This window comes from Tyto alba, unplaced genomic scaffold (assembly GCF_018691265.1).
Source record: "Tyto alba isolate M040663 unplaced genomic scaffold, T.alba_DEE_v4.0 Super-Scaffold_40, whole genome shotgun sequence".
NCBI lineage: Eukaryota > Metazoa > Chordata > Aves > Strigiformes > Tytonidae > Tyto > Tyto alba.
In genome coordinates this window covers 42,259,412-42,285,097 of record NW_024881316.1, presented here as the reverse complement: position 1 = coordinate 42,285,097, position 25,686 = coordinate 42,259,412, and the positions used below count along the sequence as shown (strand labels likewise).

The following is a 25,686-nucleotide window of genomic DNA, read 5'->3' as shown; positions in this document are numbered from 1 at the left end:
GGGAAACCAGACTGCAAGGTTCTTCTGCTAATATGAGTTACTATAGTGTTGCGGGAGCTTTGCACTGTTGCAATAATTGCAGATTTAACAGGCTTTTTCATCCTTCTCACCTTCAAATCCTCTCTCTCTCTCAGAACAGCTTAGTGCTGCCATCTACTTTTTTTTATCCTAACAGTTTTGTGTTTTTTTTATCCTAACAAAGTTCTTAGCAGACTAACTCACCCACTACAATAACACTGGCTCGCTTTAGTCTTTACAGTCGTGTCCCCACATTTATACTTAGTCCAGCTCATCGCCACATGCAAAATTAAAAACAAAGAAAACTAAATACAGGATCAGGTCCACAGTCCTTTTAATGTTAATTTACACTTGAGCCCTCAAATATTAATAAAGAAAAAAAACCTCCCTCAACTCTTAACAGCAAGACATCTTTTACAACCCTTGCAGGTATTAAGCTAGTAAAACCAGAGATGACAAGGTGTGGCCATGTGCTCCCCTCTGCCCACCTGACCTGTACTTCCCATTTCCCTCTCCAAGGGATAATCATAACCACCAGTGGCAGTTGTAATGGATGCCTCTGGTCACAACGGCTCCATCCAGTTCAAAGTGGATTTCATAGAGACAGATAAGACAATAGCCAAGGGCTAATTTGAACAATGTGCCCACCTAACCACAGTGCTGGTCAATGTCCAACTCAAGCCAAATCTGGAAGAAACAAACATGTGCAGCCAGTATGTAAATATGACCATAAGTCAGTTATCTTACTCAAAGCAGTGGGCAGCCCAGGGCTGGTTGAGGTCTCCTGCACAGTAGCGGGCTGCACACCAGGATCTCCCCTGGAACAGGGATGCCCCTCAAGGTTGAATCCTTGCTGCAGCACTCTCAGTAAGTGATTAATAGCATGCTTAACTTCAGAATCCTAACTGATATAAAGGATTGACTGTGCATGTATAATGCTTTAGACATAAACCATTGACCAAGTCTGGGACTAGGAGTGGATCCAGCAGCCGCACCTATGCTCCTCTCTGAGAAGGAGTTTAGAAAGCAAGGGGCTCCAGTCAACTTCATGACTCAACAGGAAGGTCCTCCCTTGAGGTTTTGTCTGACCCTGTCCTCTGTGCAGCAAATATCAAGTGAACCTTGACATCAGATCTTGTTAAACCACTGTCACATTTACTATCAAACAGTGATTTAACAAACATATTACTACTTCTCTCTTACAAGTGAAGCGCATCAATTGCTTTGCAACACAAGGTGGCAAAGACCTAGGTCTTATCAAAACATGAGGACAGCTCTGGAAAACACGTTTATCTAGCTAAAAATGTAATTCCAAGTTTCAGTCCTAGAAGACTAATAAAAATCTTTCATAAGTTATTTGCAGACACTAACACTGCTAAAAAAAAAAGAAAGTATTTCCTGGCTAAAGGATCTGTCACCTGAATAAAGAGGCTAAAAAACATTCAGGCCTTTTACTAGGAGACTGCCTGCTGCTGATCAGGCAGGAGCTCACCTTGATTAATTCCCCACCTCACTTTTTCATTACAGATTTTTTTTTTTAAGGTCCGAGCAGCTGTTTCCACACAACTCCCCAACCACCATTTGTTGAAGGTCCTTACCTATTTTGGGTAGAAGGAAGAGCTGTTCAGACCACAGCACTACTCCCACTCTTGTCTTCTCGTGAGTCACCAGGTACAAGGGAAAGCCACATCACCTTCTGTCTCCTCACTAACACTATACGAGAAAGATAAGGTGTCTATCCTCACTGCAAGTATCTCCCCGGTCATTGTGCTCCAGAGAACCATGCTGTTGGCCTGTATCTTTGCTTCCCTTCATCCCAAACAAGATCACTCTAATCTCTGTGGATTAGGGCCAGATTCTCAAAGAAATCACAAAGCCTCTATGTGCACTTATATTCAGGGTGGAGGGGTGGGACATCTGCGGGTGTGTGCTTGCTTCACCCTAGCAAAGTACAGCCTTTTGACCTGAACAGTTTGGAGAACAAGAAAAAAAATTTCTGTATTTCATCATTATCCATTCTCATGACATCAGCTACTTTTGGCAAGCAACAGACATGCTCCAAATAATTCCCATCTTTATCCAGATGGCCACAAACACAACACGGCATCCTAACCACAGGTCCCAGAGCTGCACTTAAGGTGCGTATCCAAATCTCTACCCAAATCACTCACGGTGTGGCACACACACGCAGAGAGGGTCCTGCACAGGGAGGAAGGCTTTCACCACTGCTCTGCCTACATATCAGAGCACAGGCTGTCCAGATCCCTGCCCAGGTTTGCAGTTTGGTCTCGTATGACCCCAGGCCTCTGCTGAGGCTGCAAACAAGTCATGGGGGCTCTAGTGGAGAGCGAATATATTTGTCCACAGGGAATCAAACTGAATTAATCACATGCGTCCTGTACCAGGTGGATGAAGGTCACACATCTGAACTGGGGCAGCCCTACCTTCAGCACAGATGTCAACTCTGCAAGGAAGCACACTGAGAAGGGGTAAGAGAAGGTATTTTCAGAAGTGGAATTTTTTTTTCCCCTCCCTCCTGCAAAGGTTTTATTTTTTAACAGAAGATGGATGGGAGAAAAGAAAAAAAAAATACAGTTTTTAAAATAAAAATTCATTTCCTAGCTGTCATTCTTGGGTTTTGCATATCATGCCTTAGCATTAACTGCTGCCAAACACAAGATGTCAGGTCCATCTGGCAGATGTACACTTCTACGGCTGTCAAGTGTTTCCTTAAGATTCAGGCGCTTTGCTATCAAGTAGATCTGCAAATTCCAACCTCCTAAATGAGTAGGGCTCCTAGATAGCAGTCTCTGCTTCCAAGTGTCTTGGAAAGGGGGAAGTAGAGGTATACTGCTATCATCCAGGGTATCTGCTACGCTTGTTTGGTACGGAGGCCAGTTTCCTGGTAACCACTGGCTAGACCAGCTGTGGGAGAGCTTTGAAGAACTCCTTTTTCTCCAGATTATACCCAAGTAAAATTAGAAAGTATTTATGAAGCAGAGGGGGAAACCCAACCATTCAAGCTGACATCATTACTTATTTACATATAAATACAGCCAGGAAATAAGCATATGTATTTATATATAAACAAAAAAGCTATCTGTACGATGTTTCATACACTGCTTTTCCATCCAATATTTACTACTTTATTCATGACTTAAGAAAAACTTTCTCCCCAAGAAATTGGTGATAAAATGCCCTCTGGTGGGCGTGACTGTGGACCTCTACAGCAACAAACACCTCCTAAATAGTTCAGAGCCTTCAATATATTCTTGGGATTACTATTTTTAATGGAGCGAGACAAAGCACATACTTGCTTTCCAGAAGAAACAGATACACCCCGGACTAGCAAGCCCATGTTTTACTGCAATGTATCTCTGGATTAGAATTCAAGCTGCAAGTTAAAAAAAAAAATCCTATTAAAGCATTCCATGATTCCTACAATTATTTTCATGTTCTTTTTACTTCTTTAGGATACTTATTCCTCCTCAAAAATAAGTAATTAAGAGAAACAGAAGAAGGAAATGGCATTAAGTTTTGCTTTGCCTAAGCATAACAGAATCTTTGTAGACTAAAATGGAGAAAGGAGGGGTGGAGGGAAACAGCATTTTCAGAGCTTATGAATCATTTTTGTCCTGTTAGAGGACAAGGCATAGCTAGGAAGGAGGCCCTAACTGTACAAGAAAAAAAAAAAAAATAACAGCCCATATCCCAGAAGAGTTTACTGCCTAAACAGAAGAAGCAAGGATGAAAAAACCCTTCAAAAATAAACTGAAGTTAACAGTATGTGTTTCATCCTAAACATGGTCTATAATTATGGGTAGTGCTTTCATTAATCTGAAATAAGATAAATCTAAAAAAAAAAAGAGAACTGAAATCTTAAGATAATGACGAAGAGGTAATTCAGCAACTTGGGGGCAGAGTACACATGAAGCTACTTTGAGAATATATGTAAAACAGACTACTCTAAAACACAGCCAAACTGGAAAAGAAGAGCAATCAGGCAGACTGGACTACACAAGCCGGACCCTAACAAGGCCAAAAGAAGATAAAGTTACATGCAGAATTGAAGCTGACCCCAGAGTTTCTGGAGAATTTTTTTTTTCCTGCAACAGAGAGGCCTTAGTCGCAGCTAAATAAGGATAAGCAGAATAAAAAACGTCACATGAAGGAAAATCTAGACTCCACTGCTTTCCTGAGTTCCTTGGGAAGCCTTTGTGCTTCCATTTCATATGGGATACAGCACTTTCTCTGTTCACCCAGACAGTTAGAAACTGTATAACTTACCAGTTAATTGTTGCTTTATGATAAGAATATTTGAGAGTTTGATGTACATGTGGAATGGGAAGCACTTCTGTCTTTCAGATGTTTCTGGGCAACAAAACTTTGCTTGTTAAGTTGTCTTAGGTATAAACAATAGTACAATTTAACATTCACCCTCTCCTTTCCTGTCCTAGGTTGAGTGAGTGGTGGAGTTTTTTGGTGGCAGGGGAGGGGGCTATCGGGGCAGTCCCCTGTGAGAAGCTTCTCGAAGCTCCCCCATCTCCAAGCCAGCTCCACTTCTGTTTGGAAACTGAGCCAATCAACTGCGCCTCTGCGATAACGTATTTAAGAAGGGATGTGGTGACGGGCAGACAGACTTGTGAGGAGGAGTTGCTGCAGCTGCATGAACACCAAGGTCAGTGGAGGAACAGAAGAAGAAAGGAGGGGGGAGGTGTGCCGGAGCAGAGACCCCCCCTGTACCCTGTGGTGAGACGGCAGGGCAGCCACCCCTGCCACCCATGAAGATCTGTGGTGGAGCAGACATTGATTTGTGGCCTGTGGCTTCTGCCTGGTTGATCAAGTTACTGTGCCTGAAGAAGGCCGGGGTCTTGTGGGAAAAGGTAGCCCCGCTGCTGTAATTCAGTGCTGGGAGGATTGCAGCATGCGGGGGTGTCCCACACTGGAGCAGTGTGGGGAACGCTGTGGCCCGTGGGAGGAACTCATGTCAGAGAAAGTTTGTGGAGGACTGTCTCCTGTGAGAGGGGAACCACGATGGAGCAGGGGGAACAAGTTCCAGAAGCTCCCCCCACTGAAGATGGAGAAAGTGGCAGCACTGACTGCACCCCCCCATTCCCTGCCCCTGTACCACCGAGGCGGGGAGGTAGAGATAACAGGAGCAGAGCTGAGCCCGGGAAGAAGGGAGAGGTGGGGGGAAGGTGTTCTCAAGATATGGCAATGCTTCTCACGGTCCTACTCTGTTACATGGTGTTAGTGTCTGTAATAAATGTATGTTATTTTTTTTTACTTCCCCTAACGAGTCTGCCTTTTGCTTGTGCCCATAAAGGGTGATTTTTTTTTTTTTTTCCCCATCCCAGTCCTATCTTGAACCCCAAGTCTGGCTCTCTGTCCCTTCTTATTGTTGGAAGGGAAGGGAGAGAGAGTGGCTGCATGGTGGTTGGCTGCCAACCAGGCTCACACCATGACACATACGCTCAAAGAAAAACAACTGCCAAAACCCCCTCATTTATTTGAAATCTGCCCTTTATATAAGAAATGTGCCCCTGCTATGTATAGAGCTCCATCCCTCTCTAGTGGCAGCCAGGTCACATACCAGTTGGTAAACCTGCTCTGGGCTTGGCTAACAGAGTTTTTAGCTCACAGATCAGAAACTTTAAGATTCAAAGATCCTGTGTTTATTCCTCTTTGCCAACAGGTCACGCAGAGATTCAGAGTTACATTTACTATTTTCTCTGAAGACAGAGGCTAAGGTTGTTAGAGAACAATGCTGTCACTTGGTGTTGTACTGTACGCTTCGCAATCATCATTCTTGCAAGCATCTCTAGACATTATGTTGATTGCAGCTACAGTGAAACATATTTCTCTTATTAGACACAGCAAGCCAAGATTAAATGGTGCATTTGTGCATGTAATAGTTACACACACAATGGCCATGCTCCTAAATTTTTGCCTAAAATTAAGAGTAACAGATTATCTAGGTAAGATTAGTACCGACTTTTCTTGGATCTTATCTTGATGGTTTGCCTTTTCTCAAAAGCAGCTTTGCTGTTTAAGTAGTAATTACAGGTGTAAATTACATTCTTTCCCCCACTCCTGCCCCCTTAAAACAAATATGTAAAGTATTTTAAATACATAAAAATTGAATAGCTTACTACATCTGACAAACAAAAACACTACTTTGGTTTGGGGTTTTTCTGTATCTTTCAATTTTCTTATCGAGAAAATGGCCCAAGACTTTATAGTTCAGATTGTTGTTAATGTCACAGTATTTATATACAAAAATTAGGTTTTTGTCCTTTTTGTTTTTAGGGTAAAACTATCTTAAGCAAACTTAGAAATGGCTATAGTAAAATTCAAGGGATTACAGGTCTACTCAAAACCAAGAACTGATATGTTCTAATTCTACAAAATAATATTTAGACATGGGAAGACTGATAATCTGCAGTCATAGGCAATGTCATTTCAGTAATTACCTTGAGGAAATCTGAGCCTGTTCATGTTTTCCTAAAGATAAATAGCTGCATGATAAACTATGTAGCCTGAAAATAGTAGGAAGGAAATGGTTAACCAAGACTTCCACTCAGATTACACGCAGTAGAAGTCCAACCAGCCCACTGGCTTCCTCAAATGAAAAGTACAGAGGTATCTAATGCCCTGATTAGCCATCACCTCAAGCAGCAGATGTCTGGGATCCAACTGCACCTGCACTTCCACCATAAATCAGAGTTTAAGCTTCTCAACCTGACCCAATAGGATATCATTCTTCACCTCCAGCCTAGACCACCTTAACTCTGCCATCAGAGCACTGCAGCTGCATGAAGTTCTTTGAATAAGGAAGCCAGCACAGCACAAGGGTTTGGGTTTGTTTTTTTTGTTTTACTTGTATTATTCTTGAAATACAATACTTCAATAACTTAGCTGTTGCAAGCACAAGACTTGTCTAAGAATAGTTTTTAGGAGGCTTGAAGGATGCTGCTGTGAACTGTTCAAGTGTGATATTGAAACAGTGAGTTTAAGGAAAACTTGCTGCAATTTCTCTTTTAGCGAGAGCACCTCCTCCCCACACAGGCTTTCAAAATTTCTATCTGAAACATAGGAAAACTGGACCAAAATAGGCAGTATTATGGCAGCAAATGAACCACAATTCTCCTCTTCATCTTTGACTGCATTTCTGTATCAGAGTACCACTTTTAAAGTCAGTCCTATATTTTAGAGACTTCAGACAAGCCTTTGTTTCCTTAATTCCTATACCATTTCTATGCTCTATTTTTTCCTCCTATAAATAACAACTCAAATATCAGCCACAACTTCCCATTGCCATTTAGTTTAGAGAGATAAAGGTTGTGATGTTGCAGAACTATAACTGCCCAGAAGTTTAATCATAAAATTACACACTTCTCTTCCAAAAAGAAAAATGTACTAGAAAATAGGCTTTACTTTGGGGATTTGATAATCTTAAAGAACAGGCAGAACATTTATCTAAGATTTTCAGGGTACCAAATGTAACTTCATTTAACTCCACATATTTGGGCCAAAGACAAATTTGGCCCATCTTCTATAATAACAGAAGCGTGAGGGGAAAGAAGAAAAAAGGTATTGATGCACCATGACCACACAAACCAGAGACCAGAAAACATGCCTACTCCTCAACTATCCACCCTCTTTTGCAGTTGCTGTCGCCTACCTGGATTTGCAGACTCTTTCTATGACCTTAAGGCCTCCACAGCTGAATTTCAGAAGTGATTTTTTCCTCAGGGTACAGAAGCACCGCACAACACCAGATATCTATTGAAACATGTCAGCTCCACAGGTATAACTAGATCAGGATTTGGTCCACAGTTCAGCAGCTCTTGTGACAATTCACACATCAAGATCAACTGAGAGATTCCTCGGAAGGGGAACGCAGCCACATCCCACACTCCTATGTGCTATAGGCAGCTTGTAATCAAATCTCATTACATTTGTTTCCAGCCTCAAGGCTCAGACTTCAGAAAGCAAGAGGATGGTTTTTACTTTCAGACTGGTAGAAAGACCATAAGGAATTAAATGTTGGCACAGTCAAAGTCTCACAAATTCTGAATTTGAGATTGGGCATTCAATCCAGCCTACAGAAGATCCAAACTAGCATCAATGTAAATGAGATAAGAGTTAACTCACAAAAGATCAAATTCAACTTTCATTTATGTCTATGCAACATTGATTTCTTATAACTACATGCGTGTAACCAAGAGCAACATTTGATCTGAAGCTTAGTACCTTGATGTCCAGCTATTGTAAAACACAAGCAAAAAGGTAGCTACAAACATTTGACTGATATTGCTTGCAAGCAGGGCATTGCAGAAGGCTGTACCAGCAATTCATATTGACAGAATCAAGATGGAGCATGGCAAACTTTGCTATCAGAAGTAATTGCACAAATATTTGGAGTGTTCTTTAAAAAAAAAAAAAAAAAGATGACATGGGGGAAAGGCAACACAAAGCCACAGACTAAGAAATAAGCTACTACATGCAAATACATGCAAGCTTCTCCCAAGTTAATTCTCCTCTTAATGGAATATTGATTGGTATGCTCAATGTTTAGAAATGTGAAATAATGCGGGTGAGAGAATGAAGGGAAGACACACTCAGAACAGTGAGTTTTGTTTAATTAATATATACTTTCCTCATATGATCAGCTAAAAAATAGCATAATAAAGAGGGGATTACATTATATTTAACATTTTGCCTTGCATTTTATTAGCAAATCTGACAAAGATGACCTGAAAGCTTTAACCGCATACTTTTTTCACCCTTTTTCTAAAGAAGCAAAGTACAGCATTTTTCATAACCTCTCATCACACAATATCCTTGCTGTATCTGGTATTTCTCTACTCCAAATAGGACAGACTACAAAGCATCTGTGGTGGTATCCAGGCTTTTCAGATGTAATCTACCAAGCTGTTTGTGAAACTGGGGGGAAACCCACTGTTTGGGGCAAAGCAGAACAGTCCACAGTCATGACTGAGAACATCTGGATAAACTCTCTTGCATCTACTCCTACCCCCAACTGAGAAAGGAGAATGAGGAAGAAAAAAGTTGCATCTTTGAAGCAGATATTTATATGAATCTCCCATTTCTTAAAAAATAACCAATAGCGAGCCACTTATTCCTACCTTCCAGAAATCTCTACCTATTCCAGGGACTGCTACCACCTGTACAATTTTAGAGAAAAGATTTTCCTCTATCCTTTTCCTTCTGTCATTCACAGAATCCTTCTGATATAACCCTTACAGCCTCCAACACATTTTGCTAAAACAAGCCATTCAAAAAAGGGATAGAAAGGAAAAAACCCAAACTAGGAAGAATCAACTTCCACTGCCATCAGAGTTCCCAGCCTTGAAACTCCAAGCAACAACAGCATCATGTTCAACAGCTCTGCTGACTCATCCCACTACCAATATATTAAGGATATACTTAAGAACACAGGCACCATCAAGGAGCTGTTTCATAGTGGATAGGTTGCTACAGTTGAATTAGTTCATACATTTTACATACACATGTATTTTTATGCTCTGCCCCTCGTTCCAAAGCATAAGAAATTCCATACAGAATTAGCAACTTCTCCCACCCTCTTCTCAAACTTCGAGAAGGGGTAAGGAGTAAGCTCAAAAAGATATTGCTTAAGTTTAGCTCTTCTGTTGCATTTCATATAGTTTCAAGAGCATTTTCCAGACATTTATATACCCAACAACATTCTGTAATATGAAGTGTTCCAATTTGGCATTGTTCCACTCTTGGCAAGCAAGAGACAATAAAAATCAAGAGAAAGTTAAAAATGAAGTTTTTGAAGTATACAATATGTTAGGAATCATTTAATGAATTCAGGTGTTCAACAAGCTACAAGTCAACCAAAATTTGCAATACATATATATTTCAAAGCACAGGTAAACACAGCTGCATCCACTTTAAAGTTACTCCATGTCATGTGATTATTATGATGAACCACCTGAACTCTTTCACCCCTCTTCTTTTGATCTAGGGTTTACCTATGGCTGGAAAAACTAACAGCACTTTAATTCTTCTCCCCCTAATTAAGGGAAATGGCATATTTAAGCCTCAAACCGATAAGAGAAACTTTTGAGTAATTACAGTATGCTGAAATCTGCAAATCCAACAGCATTGCTTTTGCAGACCAAAAAACAAAATCCTACAACAAGGTCTGACAAAGCATATCTCACAGCAGAATTATCTGATTTAAATATTAATTACTCATCAGCACAGACTTTAAGAAGTGTCTGAAGCGAAAGCTCTTAAATCACACTTTAAATCCAGGATTTCTACTGTCTGCATTGTCATGCAGATTATGGGTTTGAGGTGGATTTTTTTGTTGGTTTTGTTTTGTTTTTAAAAAAGGGTGAAGACTGAGTCTCTCCCAAAACTCAGAAATAAAGAGATGTATAAATAAAGTCCAGCTCAACAGATTAGGCACATCTTGAGTTTGAGACCTGCTACAGGACATCACTATTGCCTCAGATACTTCTGTATAAACTTGAAGGATTTTTCACAGTATCTCTCAACTACATTGGCAGTCCAAAAAACATTTCTAATGCATGCACACCTAACAGTTTTTAGTTAACATCAATGCTGCAGAAGAACTGTATCAGTAGCAGATTTTCCTGCAGACTGCTGCACTGAACGAGTTCCAAAACATGCCCCTAGAAATAATTTGGTTTTCCTCAATCTAATTGCATGCTACCTATATTCACGTAGAATTTAGTCCTAAAACTGGCGACAAACCCAAGAACTGCACATTCATGTCTTCCAGTAAGCCAAACCAAACCTGAACAGAAGTCCTAGCACTTAATATCATGCCACACAGCATACTGTAATGGATGGCAGGGAATTAAAGAAAACCAAAACCATAAAAAATTACAAAAGGAATGTTGAATTCATTTTAAAATAAGTCTTTGTCTGTAGCTTGAGCAGAATGCTTCAGTGAATCAGTATTACTGTTGCAAGCCAGCACTAGAAATTACTTGAAGTTTAAAACCACTGAAAAACTATGTGTTTTTCTGATGTTAATGCCAATTATGGCAAAAATCCAAGTTGAGGATATCTGAAAACCTAAACCTAAACATCAAAGATGAAAAAAAGCAGCACATAAAAATTAAGGAAAGTGGTCTCATGTTCCAAATATTCTAATCCACAACATAATTTTATTTATGGAAGAGTGTGACTAGGAATTCAGTTACTGTCATTTATCAGATGGTCAAGACAGCACAGAGGTAACCAGCTGCATAACAACAGCACCAGGAAGGCTTCTTGGGGCATCTCTGGTACTAGGTCTGTTCAGTTCTCGTTTAACATAACAGGTAAACAGCACATATTCACACCCTGTGAAGTACGTTGACTTTTAAAAATCTGACAGAAAGGCGTTCCCATAAGAGATGTCTAATCTATTTCCTTTTAATCTCTTTCTTTATAGCCAAGGAAGAGTTCTTTGTACTTCTGGTAACAAAGGAAACATAGAAGTGACAGAAGCATGTCAAAGCTGTTTACGTTTCATACAGCCTCGCACTCGAGTTGCTGTTGGCAGGTTACTTCTTGAGAAGACAGTCTTCAGCCTTTGCACAGGAGCTCCATCTTCCTACGAGTAACTTTATAAAAGACTTAACTGCACAGAGGGATGCTAAAACCCTTCCCCACACTGGGTAAGCTAACACAAAACCAGAAGGGAAATTTTTAAAATGTGACAAAGGGTTAATATAATAATTTCATGTACCCATAAATATATTCAGGGCAACATTACCTAATTTTTATGTTTATGGGCTTTAGGATATAGGTATTTATACAGTATCTCTTCTGTGGAAAGAAGAGTACATTAAGAAAGTGATTAGATATACAAATAAATCACGGAATCTAATGATACCATGTCATATTTAAGGTTATTGAATTGGCACACTGCAAGGCCAAATATTGCAAAATGGAAGATCTGGAGGGGAAAAAAAAAATGCTGAAGGACCAAATAAGTCACTAACCTATGATGAGATTTTAGCTAGCTAAAAGCCTCGACTACGGCACAAAGAATTAACGATCTGAAAACAATGTAGACCTCTCTGGTGCACTATGAAGGTGATGCTCTGCAAACAGGGCAGCTTCAGGATCAGGCCTTCAGGCATCTGGGCTCCCGGGGTCCATAGCTTATGGCAGCAAATACAAGTGCATCGGTATAGTTAGGGGACAAGTCATTGCAAGAACGTGAGTAACGCTACGCTCAATCTAAAGTTAAAGAAGGGATGCTAAAAAAAATGAAAAATAGAGATCCTAAAACTCAGAAGTGCAAAAAAAAAACCCAACCCAAAAAAACTAACATCTCCGGTTTTAAGATTAAAAACAATAAATCCCACAACATGGATATAATAGAAGGGATGGTGGTTTAATCAAGATAGGAGGTTGGAATTTCTCTCTCCATTTACAGATCCAGGGGTGCTTTTTCCCCATCTCTAAAGCTGTGCCTGAGTTTCTACCACAGCACACAGAGAAGAAGGAAAAAAAATATAAATATATATTAATTTTTCCCCTTGATTTTTTTTTTTTTTCTGTGCTTCAGAAGAACTGGGTCCATTAGTTTTCAGAACTAAATTAAAAGGTCAGGAAAACAAGTAGGCATGGACAAGACCGAATTGCAGATGAGCATGGAGAAGCAAAGAAACAGCATTGGGATGAGCGCCAACAACTGCAAAGAGTTACGGCCCCGATTCTGGTGGCCGTGAGCACAGCGCTGAACTGGAGTGACTCCAAGGGAAACTAGGGATCACAACCTGGGAGAAGGAAGACCACAGGAGCGAAGCAGTACTGCTGGAGAGATGAGGGCAGCAAACCTGGGGATAATGAATTCTCCTCACAAACAGGCACTAAAAGTGATAGCACCAGATATGGTGCACAGTAAACCCAAAAATCATATCTAATTTCAAGATCTGTGTTTTCCTCTCCCTTCATTGAAAAGATATCCAGTCAACATACACACTATATACTTTTTATTATTGTTTGAAGAGCAGCAACCCTGGCAGCATGCTAATCTAGAAGAGACAAAACAGAGGTGGTTACTTTCTTCCCTCAAGATTCCTGCTTCAAAAAACCAAATGAACAAGAAAGGGTTTGTTCCTGCACACCACCACTTTGTTTCGTTTCAGCAAGACTTCGACAAAATCTAATTCGCTATGCCATGTATCTAATATATTGGGTACTTGAAGTATGACCATCACTCATTAGAAATGTAATTAAAAAGTGACAAAACTAGATTCCCCCTCCCTAGCATGCAGATGAAAACCAGTAACCCTGCCTCTATTTGTAACCATGACAACTATAGAATATTTTATTTCAGTAATATAATTCACACTGAACATTTGCTCATAGGTTTTGTTGTTAAGGGAAAGGTTGACACACTGTGCATGCATTTCACAAGCTACTGGAGACAACAAGTACAGGAAAGTCTGGCAGTTCTCAAGACCAAGAACCTAGTATGTATTTCAGAGTTCATTTAAGACCATCTACAGGAAGCTAAATGAACATGAACAAAAATTAAACCAAATGAAATGTTATTGGTCATTACTTGCAAGACAACTACTTGGTATGACTGCACGTTTTTGACTTTTAAATAAAACACAATGACACCCTTGTATTTTAGAAGTAGTAGTAACTCAAACCCCAAACTTTAATTTTCAATTAAAAATACTATAGGCATTATTCAGCTTCTGTTAAGAAATTTCAAAATAGATGTTATGGGAAAATAAATACAAAATGAGGCAATGAAAGATACAGTTTACATATGCTGGCTGTCTTATTCTGTATGGGTCACTAGATTACTTGCATAGCTCCTATATTTCATCTTAAATTGAAGACAACTTTCATAAATACACAAAAGGAAGACCGGTTATATGAATAAAAAAACAAACAAACAAACAAAGCAAACCCTTGTACATTATTTAGAGAAGATTAAACGACGTCCTGAGCAAAACTAAAGTTTGATGCAGATAAATGTCAGTGTAAAAATATGGGTATACTTTATTTTTCTCCACATGGGAAAAAAAAAAAATAAAGCCATTAGCAGTTTAAACAAGAATACAACAATAACAGAAAGACACACTGTTGCTTTGTTTTGGCGGAAAAAAAAATAAAAATAAAGCTTGCTGGAATATTATTCCTTCTCTCACACAGATCATCGTATCTATCAAGGAGGATTTAAAGTTTCAGGAGATTGCTAATTATAAGAGACAGTAATACTGTTATCTGCAGTCACCTTAAAGCTACAGTAGTTTGAGTTTTAAGTACCTCAAAATTGACCTCAAAAGGATAGCCTGAAAAATGTGTTTAAATCTGAGACTCACACGTGCCTACACGTACACACACACACACACACACACACACACACACTTGCTCAGTTGTTTTAAAGAATATCAAGAAAAAGAAAGTTTCTTCATTTATCAGAAATATGCTCTATATAATCTCCTACTGAAGCAAATAAGCCTGCAGGAAACATGCATGTCTTTTCCCTTCATTGATGGAAAAGTGATTCAATACCCCTTAATCTAGTTACCAGAACACTCTATTTTTTTTCCTAACAGTTTTCATAAACAATAAACAAAAGATAAGCAGCCAATTACATGACCAGGACTCCATAATTTTTGGTGGTAAGGAGAGAAATCCATCTCTAACGTTCTAGGAATATTTTCAGTTTAATAAATGAAGCCAGAGAGGGGAAAAAAATAAAATAATCTCAGAGACTATGAGCACACACTATTTATGAAGTGTATGAAAAACACCACCATCCATCCCTGAAACTCCCTCCCTCCAGACCTTTCTCCACCCTCCAGGGAGGCAAAGGAACCTGAACCTAAAATCCCGGGGACCAGACCTGCATCCTCACACGACAAGGACAGCTAGTCACATCCACTCAATGTCAAAAAAAAAAAAAATAAAGTAGCTTTTCCCTCCCATCCTAAACGAGACCTTCCGAAACCAGGTACCCAGGGGATGCGCCTCTGTGCTCCTAACGGCACCAGACAGCACTTCGGCTCAAAGATAAGTTAAAAGAAAACAATCAGGAAAAAGAAAAAAAAAAAAAAAAAAAAGCAGCAATAGAAAACCCCAGCAGCAGCCAAACAAAACCTCACACCGGCGACGAATGTCACACGGCGTGGCAAGGTACGGCGTGGGAAACGCGTACGAAGTGCGTTTTTTTTAAAGAAAAAATACACCTATTTAAGCAGTATTGTGCCGAGAAGTTCCTCGTACACATCATGCGTGGGGATGGGGAGAAAAAGGAACAGGGGAAAGGAAGCAGTGGAAACGTATTGCAAGCACAGGGAGACGACGGGGCTGGCGGAGGCATTTGGGGAAGGAGGAGGAGGAGGCGGCAGGCTGCCTGCCGGGGCGCGCGCCGATCCGTTCCCCGGCAGTTTCGGGGGCGGCTGCGGGTGCGGGCCCGGGGGTGGGAAGGGGGGATCCACCGACACAGCCGCCCCCCGGGTGGGCAGGGGTCCACGGGGACGCAGCCGCCGCCGCCGCCCCCCCGGGGCTGGAGGGGTTGCGGGGCCGACCCCCGCTCCCCGCTGCGGCGCGGGCGGGCGCCCGAAGTTGTGGGTGCGCGGCGGGGCTGGGGTCCCCCGCTCCAACGTGAAAAAAAAAAAAAAAAAAAAAAAAAAAAAAAAAGAAAAGAAAAAAAGAACCAAACCCGCCCCAAACCCAAACCTGAGGGAAAAAAAAAAAATAAAATAAAAAAATAGATCATCGTAATAACCCCCCGCACACCCCAGGCAGCGGGAGGCACGCAGGAAGTTTTTAATGCGGACAGCGAGCGCAGGCGCAGGGCAGCCGCCAGTCCGGTGATGCCCGGCACGGCTGGCGGCGGCGGGGAGCTCCGCGGGCGCGCAGCCGCCGCGCCGCTTACCTCCCTCCGCGGGGGCGCAGGCGGCCCTGGGCCGGCAGCGCGGGTGCGCGGCCGCGTCCTCAGGCGGCGGGAGGATGCGCGGCGGCGGCGGCGGGAGGCGGCGGCTTGTGCATCGCAGCCTCCGCCGCTAACGCAGAGCCCTGCGCGGCTGCGGAGAGCGGGAGCCGCGCTGGAGGCCGGGCGGGGGGGCGCGGCGCGGCGGAGGCTGCTGCGGAGCCGCAACCATGCTCCCGTCTGGCCGCCTTCCCCTCACCTACTGCCCGCTTTAGCCGGGGAGGGAGGCGGCCTGGGCGCCGGGGCGAGGGGCGGGCCGGGCCAATCACCGCGGCGGCGGGAGGCGGTGGGGCCCGGCCCCGCTCCGCCCCCGCTCCGCCCCCGCGGGAGCCTGACCCGGCCCCGCCGCCGCCGCCGCCGCCGCCCGGGCCCGCGGGGGCCGCCCCGCGGAACCCTCCACCCCCCCCACCCCACCCCTCCCCACGCACACACACACACACACACACACACACACACACACGCACCTCGCGGTGGTTCCGCGCTGCGTGCCCGGGGCGCGCAGCGGTGCGGCCAGCGCTCCCCCGCCCCACGCGGGAAGGACGCGCGGGGGGCAGAGCGGCTGCTCCCGGAAAGGTCACCGGTCCCCCGGCTGTCTTCAAAAGTAGCGTGTAGTTGAAAAGAAATATTACCCCGCTTTATTAAATCACCGCGCTCCGGGGGCGTGATCCAAAGCCTCTTGAAGTCCACGGGAGTGTTTGAATAGGTTGGTACGATTCTCTCCCGACACCGCTCCTTTTTGTTTTGGTTTGGTTTCTTTTTTTTTAATTTCTCTTTTTTTTTTTTTTTTTCTTTTTTTAATTTATTTTTTTAAACTATCCGTCGTGCCGGGATCACTACAGATTTTACGCGTGGAAATCTGCATCTGTCTCTCTGTTCTGTATAATCTTGTATCTGTGTGTGCTGCTTTGTAGAGATCTTTCTGATGTGCACACAAGCTGCATATGCTGTAGTTTTAAACATAGAACACTTTGTCTTTTATATTTCCTGTAAGCATAAAAATAAGCTTAATCAAATTCTCTTCTCCTTACTTTGCCAGTTAAAAATGCATCGTGGAAATATAGATGCTCTAACATGTTGAAAGTGAAGCAGTTGTGCCAAATGACAGCTGAGCAAAGCGAAGGGAAAGCACACAACCTGCAGAAATAGGCAAATGCATGTTTTTATTGAAAAAGGGACGCATGCTGCCCAATGCCCGGGAGGAAGCAGGGTGCAGCCTTAAAAGGGCAATTTCATTTTCTGTCTCCCCAACCTCACAAACAAATGAAAATATGTTACTGCAGTGGACTAAAACATTTCTAAAAACAGCCATCATCATTAATATTAGAATGCTTTTAGCAGAATATGGCCTCACACTGAAACAGGAAGGTTGCATACATTTTTGTCATTAATATATCGTGGATTAACACTGGAACCCCCAGTCCTGTACATGGCAGCGGAGTGTGAGGGTCAGAAGTTCAGAACAGTTTAAATCTGAATTATTTAGCAAGCGCGCACATGACACACTCTTGCGATTTCCACGGAGCTTTTTGTTTTGGTTTGGTTTTTTTTCCCTTAGTTTTCTCCCTTTTAAACACGAGAGCCCCGCTCGGTGTTATTTGCCCTGGTGCGCTGTTATTTGCCCAGCATATATAGTTGACCCAGAATCCGACGAAGCCGATGAGAAGAAGTCTCAATGGGACTGTTGACCTAACAAGTAGCATGTCAGTCTCCCGGTGGCATTTGAATGTTCTCGCAGCAAATGCTTCCAGACAGGAGAGAGCATAAAGCGGAGATTCTCTGGAATCCTTAATTAGACACAGTGATTTTGGAGTACTGGCTTCTGCCGCTATCCGCTAGTGCCTAGTACTTTGTTTTGTGACCTTGAGGTTAAGGATACCAACCAGCCCTGTTTATTTTTAATAAAATCTTATGGTTATATGAGACAGTTCTAGGTTTTATTTATTTTTAGCATAAGTGCTTCCATCTTATCTACCTCACAGGTCTATAGTAAGGATTTAGCTAATATTTGGACAGCACTTTTAAGCTAGGAAGCTATATAGGTCTATTATACTGACCATTTTCTGAGTTTTTCACTTTAGGAAGGTTCTTTCATACTCTTTCACTTCAGGAAGATAGAGTTCAAATCTTGACCTTAGTTTTCACTTTAAATTTTATTAAATACCTGATTTACAAATGCTGGCATAGGGTCAGATTCTGATTTCACTTACAGGTAATGAATTTCAAAGAATGTCTTGATCCTCAGTGACTATTCTAGACTTAAACCAGTTTAACTCAGAATTTGAGCGACAATTTCATATTCATGAAGAATAAGCATATAATTACATTAAATACAGTATTTTACATTAATTTCCTTGCTTTGATTTTATTATTTTAGTAGCTTCAGTAGTTTATGAAGAAACTGCTTCATTTTATTAGGTTTATTTTAATTCCTTTTATGTTGTGGTTTTTTCTTTTTTTTTTTTTTTTTCCCCAGGGTATATTTCTGAGAGAAAGGCATCTACAGGTGGTCTTTGTAGAGAGCGGCAGGTGGCTGAAAAATAATTTGGGGGCATCCTGCTTATGGTTCAGTGGAGTCACAGTGTGCAAGAAGTTTTTATAAAATTAAGGTTAATAGTGGGGTCTGGAGAAACTCTTCTGTGCTTGACACGCTATTCTTGGTGCTGGGAGTGATGCACTGCCACTCACATCCTTCCTCGGCATTCGAGAAATCCTGTTTTCTCATTTAGCACATGTCTTAAGGGAGGCAAACCTATGTCCAAGTAATAGCACTGAAGATAAGGATCCTTAAACTGCTACTGAAACAAAAGATCTATTTACAGAAAAGCAAATATTCTGTGGTGAGGATTTTATTTGGATAGGTGGGTGTTTTTCTTAAATAGAATCTGTTGCAGGGTTATACTTGACAGGCTGAGGATTTTTTGTGAGAATCCCAGTTTTGGATTAAGCAGCTGATAGCCTGCAAGACTTTGGTGGCTGGTAAAGCTTGCTCCGCTGAAAGAAGAGATTTCCTCTTTTAGCAATAGATCATTATGTTACAAGGTGCATATTAGAATGAGAATAATACAACTTCCCCTCTCTTTGCTGATCATATCAAAACTAATGGCATCTTGAATTGTCAGAGCATCAAGTCCGTCTTCTGATAAAATGTAAGAAGACACACAGATCTATTCATCTTATTGGAGATTTCATTTTAGTCTGCAAAATATTTGATGGCAATGCCGTTAGATTAGCAGTGGTCATATTGCAGGGACCAACATAATAATTAGGTACCAAGATTTTGCAGAGGAGTTCCCATAAATATTTCCCACTTTATAGTAAACCTTATCTCCTAGTTTTGGACAGGCTTATGGGAGTGAAATTCTTACTTATTTTAAGGGATTTAAAATATAATCTTTAGATTGTTGCTAAAAAATTCTTACTTTTTGATGAAGGTTGAGCCATTTCAAAGGTCATGAAATTTCATCTCCAGAATTGTTGTATGAGGTTTTTCTAAGCCATAGCCAAAGAGGAATGTCTGTTACCCAAACTTTAACTGCATGGTGTGACTCCTGCTCTCAGCTAATGAAGATTTCCTTAATTACAGGTTTACAACTTGAATACTAATGTCAATGAATTAATTTTCTGCTGCCTGAAAATGGTAATAAGTATGGTAGAATATCTAGAAAATACAGTAGTAGATATTTTGTGTATTTCCAGGGTTTAAGGGTTCTGAAAAAGTCAGTGGAAGTCAGGAAGATACCTTAGTTGTTTTTCAGTCATGTATTTTTATTTATTTGAAGTATAAAGACTGTTCACTGGTATTTTAGCATTCATTTGTACATATCTGTTACAATTATCCTTAGCTTTAAGCAGAAAGATAATCCCCAAAGGAAGCAGGAAGAGACATTTAAGATAATTTTCAGGTGTGCAGCTTGAGTTAATTGCCAAAATATAAATTTAAGATGTTTTAAAACTGCTAACCTGTGGAATTTAGTGAAAAACGTCATGGACTTCTGTGGACACACCATGTTTAATGAAATACCTCCTTCCCTGAGCAAACCTTCTCTCTTCTGCTGCGTAGCCAAAGCCGGTATCGGGGTGGGAAGGCAGAGGCAGCAGGTACAATGTCCCGTCACTGGGAGCTGGTTAGAAATGGATCCTCTACTTCATGCACCCCAAACCATGCTCACCTCCACGTCGTTTATAGTGTAGTCACTGAAGCAGGCAACTGTTCTTGTGAAACAACTCAATCTTCAGACAAGACGGGAAGTGTCAGACGGTCACTCTTTGGTTGATAACCTACAGAGGGACTAAAATTATTTTACCAAGAGATGAGAAAGATACATGATCATCTCCTTAATATCAGACCATTCTTCCCATGTTTTTTTCACAAGCGGATTATATTCTAACTCGCAGACTTTACATATCCCTGATTTTCTCAGGCATTTAGCTTTTTAATCTGACCACAGACTGTTTGCAGATACATGCACAGATCTGTGGGCAAAGGTTATAAAGTCATTTGTTTGGAACTGGTGAAATAAAGATTTTTGTGATTTTAGGTGTGTGAGCCGAAACTTCCTTGTCTCTGACTTGTCAAGGGAACGAGAAGAGTCTGATCCTCTATGAGCAAGCAATATATTGAGTTGATTTCTCTTAGCTATGACAGAACCATTTGCTAAAACTTCCCCCAGAAGACAAAAGTGGATTCTGCTGGAGTCGTGATTTTGATTTCTGATGGGCAGCAATAAAAGTAAGATCTATTTCATTATATTGGCAGAGTGGAGAGCTCTGTCTTGAATTATGTGAAAATCTCTAATGGTTGGGGACAGCACAAAAGTCAGGTTTTTCTCAGGACTTTTTGAAAATTTATGAAGGTTTTGTTTAGCAACTTTATTTCCAGTCACCTCTAGTCCCACTCAGTCACACAGAGAGGTATTCTCATTGCCATTGAAGTCATTGCATCGGTTGCTTGAGTTTTGTGAAAGTAACTCCACGACACTGGTTTATAAGGGGGGATGTAGGAGGAATTTGACTTTCAGGGTGATTTTGGGGGGAGTTGTGTTGTTTAATTTGTTTGTCTAAAACAGTAACAATATGTTTCCACCTATTCCTCATAATTATACAGGGAAAACTAAAATACATGCCATTTTGAACTGAATGTCTGTATTAAATTGGTTTGACTCCTATTTTCTGCCATCTGTGGCATAACTAGAACAGAGAATGAGAACAAAAAATATAAATGACTCAGTCACATTTCCTTTAGGAGACACATCATGCCCCCCATTCTTGTCAAATAATTCATTTCAGCTCTGAGTGAAACAGTGCTGTGATGCCCTGGGCATGAGGAAGAGATGCTGCCAGTCTGTCATTTAATAGAGGAACCCAAATTTATGCTATAATATTTTGGTTAAACAGCTACACATCATTTTTCTGTATATTTAGTTGGCCTCCAAAACAATCTCAGCACAATGCTGGGATGTAATTCAGCTTAATTAAATACTGAATTTTCATGTAAATGTTAAGTACCTCGTAAACCAGACTGTGGAAAGAACCAGAAGTAGGTTCACAGAGAGGAAACTAAGACAAGTAGGTGCTGCTGAGGCCTCCCAGAAGACTTAGTTGTCACCTGCGATAACTGTCACTGGCACTACAGGGAACCAGATCTAGGATCTGGAGCGAGATTGAGACAGTGTTACACCCCACAGTCTTTGTTTTCCTTCTCTCCAGACTGACCAGATCAGGTCCCTTCAGACCCATCAGAAATTGCATAGAGGGAAGGTGATGATACCTGGGGCTTCCCTAGGGATGGATCTGAGGACCAGCCAGGCGTGCCAGCGTACCTTGGAGCCTCGAGGTACTCGGAGGTCTCACACACCTATAGACATCTATTTTAGAAGGGCTAATTTGCCCCAGAGTTTACATATGAGTTAGGTGTTTGAGGCAAACAGATTATCCCTGCAGTATCTTACAGGTGTTAGGGGAGTTCATCATCACAACACCCCAGGAAGGAGTGGCGTTGTTGCTCTAACTATGACAAGAAGTTTTCCTTCTTTATACTTGATGCCTGGTAAAAGTCAGGTTGAAAATGGTGGTGGTGTGCCCGGTTTTGATGTGGTTAATGCTTTGCACAGACTCTGAATGTTACATAAAACTCCTTTGTAATGGATTCCTCTAGGAATCAAGTTTTGAGTAAAGGCCAAATGTTTTTATCACTGATCAAAGAAATGATACAGAATCAGGTTTACACATGACACAGGTTAATAGTGAACAAATGGAAGAAAAAGTGATAAAGGGGCAAATTATTATTATTATTGCTGAGTGACCTGAAGTGCTTAATGAAGAGGTCAAAACAACATAACAAAAAAAAAAAAAAAAAAACCAAACCAAACCAAAGCAAAACGGTTTTAATATTAGATAGGTGCAAAGCAGTGTAATAAATAATGAAGACAAGAGGCTATGCAGGGCAGGAAGCTCTCTTTTGGAAAGCAAGGAATTTGAAAAAGATTTAGGATTCTTTTTGGCTAAGCACCTCAAAATGAAACCTCACTGTAGTTCTGTGGCAAAAAGGCCAATGCAATCCTGACATGTAAAAAAGAGTAATATCAAGCAGATAAGAGGATTTGATGTTGCCCGCATGCACAACAGTAGTAAGGCTACTGTTAGGAACTCTGTCCAGTTTTGGTGTTCACAGTTCAAAAGCAATGTGGAAATAGTACGGTAAGTTCAAAGGAAAGGTATGAAAAAGGATTCAGAAAACAAGCGTGACAACATGAGGCATAAGCAGCTCAACGTATTTAGCTCATCAGGGAAGAAGCTGAGAAGTGACTTGGTCACCACAGGTAGGTACTGACCCATGGAAAAGATATCCAAGAGGGAGTACCACTTTATCTACCTGACAAAGGCATTACAGGACCCAGTGGTTGCAAGCTTAAGTTAGACAAATCCACCCTTAAAAGAAGACACCATTTCCTATCCCACAGAGCCCTAAATAATAAAACTGTTTGTCCTGTAAAAGCTGTCACAGGTGGGGATGTTTAAGAGGACATTAAATATATACTTTTAAATGCATGCTTTCATCCACTTTGTGGAAAAATCTGTACATCTTTCTGTGCATGTGTGAGTGGGAGCTTTGTCAGGAGATCGGTGGCAGTTCCTTGTCTCGCAGTCTGAGAGCCTGTTATTCCTCCTGTTATTCAGTCCCTTGTGAGGCTCTGTGGACCAGTGCTGCCGGTGTTGCTCTCGGCATCCTCGAAACACTTGCAGTTTCAAAAGAGAATAATTATTATCAAATAACCATTCTCTTGTTTCGTGGCTTCGGTGAGGTCTTGCAGACTGTCAGGAAGGATTTATTTTTTCTCTTGGATGAAATTGCCCACATATATCTTGGTTATTTCGGAGTTGTTTCATTTTTCTGCATTCCTCTGGAGCCTTGGAGATGAACGGGTGGCCTTGGGTGGCTTTTTGCCATTTCTGCACTGGTGCAAGCCCACCTTCCCTGATCATAGCTGCCTCAGTGCTGTATTTTCTTTTCATATTTATGGCCAAACTAATTCCAGAAGTTAAATTGATTAGGACTTTTGCCTCATGACAGGTTGGAAGGGGTCTTGAAGGTTACACAGCTTCTCCAGTACATCAGACACAATGTGCACACTGGGATCACCTAGATATTTCTCATTTAGTCCATTTGTTCTTTTGCAGAGGTCCTGAGATTAGTGACAGATTCTCTATATGTATAAAAAGACAAATCTAATCTCCCAAGGGCTAAACTGCTGTGATTTAATTTGGGGGTTTAAAATAGGGATAAAATATGTTGCTTTAAGGTATGTAGGAGATCAGGTTCCCAGCTCTGGTTTTAAATTCTGTGAAACTTTCTATAAATGGTTTGTATAGTCGATAAGGATATGATTAACAATATCATGATGAATAATCTGCGCAAAATTTTGGCATTGGGAAATTCAGAGGCTTTTGTATCTAAACGGAGTGATGTGATGATCTATCTGCCTTCTTTCATTGAACAGTCTATAGAATTTCCCCTGGTAATATTTGCATGGAGCGTAAATCTTACAAATGAGCTAATGAGAACATTTACAAACAAACAAATGCAAACACCCAAATCTTGATGCTTTTACAGTATTTCCTGGAGAATCTATCCAAATAACCTTTCTCAGTTATTTGGATTAATAATTAGCTGAGTTGATTTTCATAATGTTCTCTAGGACTAATCACAGCCCTCTGAGCATAAAGTCCTGGCACTGGCTGAGCTGTATGAGAGTTTGGTTATGAATAACCCTATTCAGCTATATCGCTTGTGCAGAGCATGGTTAGTGAAGTTAGTAAGACAGAGTATGTACACAGCTACACACATGTAAATAGTGAGAACAGTACCAGGGAAGTAGAATTCCTCAGTATTTAGGAGAGAAAAACATTAACAAAAGGAATTTTTTTCCTGCCTATCCCCTTTGAAGGTTTGTTTCACGGTAGCCAGAGGGAGAAAAAAGCACATTATATGAGTAAATTGTCTGGAGAATGTAACCAGGGCCCCAGTAAACACTAAGAATGAAAAACCATACGAATGTGTATTCAAGCAAGTATGCGCAAAGATGGTGTTTTCTGCAAGCACTCTCTTGGAGGAAAATGCTGTTCTGTAACTAAATAAGTGGGAAGAAGTTGGGGTTTAGATGAACTGTTTTGTGTTTAGATTTTCACGAGGGTTCCCCGATTTCCCCCTTTCATTCCCCTTCCCCTCTGCCCCAGTGTAATTTGGTTGTACCTGATACTCTGAATAATTCAGCTGAAATATGAGATCCCTGATGACCAGCACTGATTTTCAAATGATCAGACTCCAACTGTATGATTTTAGAGTGATAGAGTTGGAATATTTTAAATTCCATTCTGTCAAGGAATGATTAGGACATTAATTTGGGCCATATTAGTACATATCCCCTGTGCTAATGGGAGGATAGACCCCCTTTCATGTTTAATCTAAAGAGGGATTGATGACTGGCAAGGTTGTCTCACATAGGGATGTCTGCCACTGAAATAAATGATGAGCTCAGTTAGTGAAAATGTTTAGGATTCACTCTGTAAATGTGAATTCCTTCTGTGCCAAAGGCAATGAAAGCCCTTAGGTGACGACTCTGTAAATTTTTCTCATTGTGGGCAAAAAATAGGATTTTTTAAAATTATTTGTTAGCCCAAGGCTTCCTTCTTGAAGTTGCTACCAATTGTTGATGCTGATTTCACATTTTGTGAAAAGCCAAATCATGTTGAAGACACAGAAAACTGACCTCAGAGATGACATAACCACCGGAGGCGGAGGAAAACAGCAGCATCACCGCTGTCTGACAGTGAAAGAAAAGGGCACCTTTCCTTGGAGTTTGCCAGCAACTTTGACTTGATGTGTGAGTTTAATACTTCTGTGTTAGAAGAACAGTAAAGTGCCTTTGAATTAGAACAGACTAGAAAAGTTGCTTAATGTGCTTTTTTTACTCTATTACTTTTAACCCACCACTGCAAAATTCCTCCTACCTGTAACGAGTAATTTAATTTGGAAAGGCAAATAAGAGCTCATTAGCTGATGCACTGCTACAAAGTAAGTGAGCAGATTTTATGCCTAGGGACAGACTTTTACAACCATTTTGAAATGGCACAATACAATGCAATAAATCCTGTAGCCTTTTCAGAGAGAAAGAGGAGAATACCCTCCT

General features: G+C 41.2%; 1 protein-coding gene across 2 annotated transcripts in view; it reads right to left on the bottom strand.

The window, feature by feature from the left end:
* The window catches only part of KLHL29 (kelch like family member 29), a 405,860-nt gene extending 389,657 nt beyond the window's left edge, over positions 1–16,203 (bottom strand). For both annotated transcript variants that reach the window (XM_042803184.1, XM_033004989.2), the window contains exon 1: positions 15,947–16,203. The gene's annotated coding sequence lies outside the window, so the exon portion shown is untranslated. The remainder of the gene's footprint in view (positions 1–15,946) is intronic.
* Positions 16,204–25,686: the final 9,483 nt, after the last annotated feature.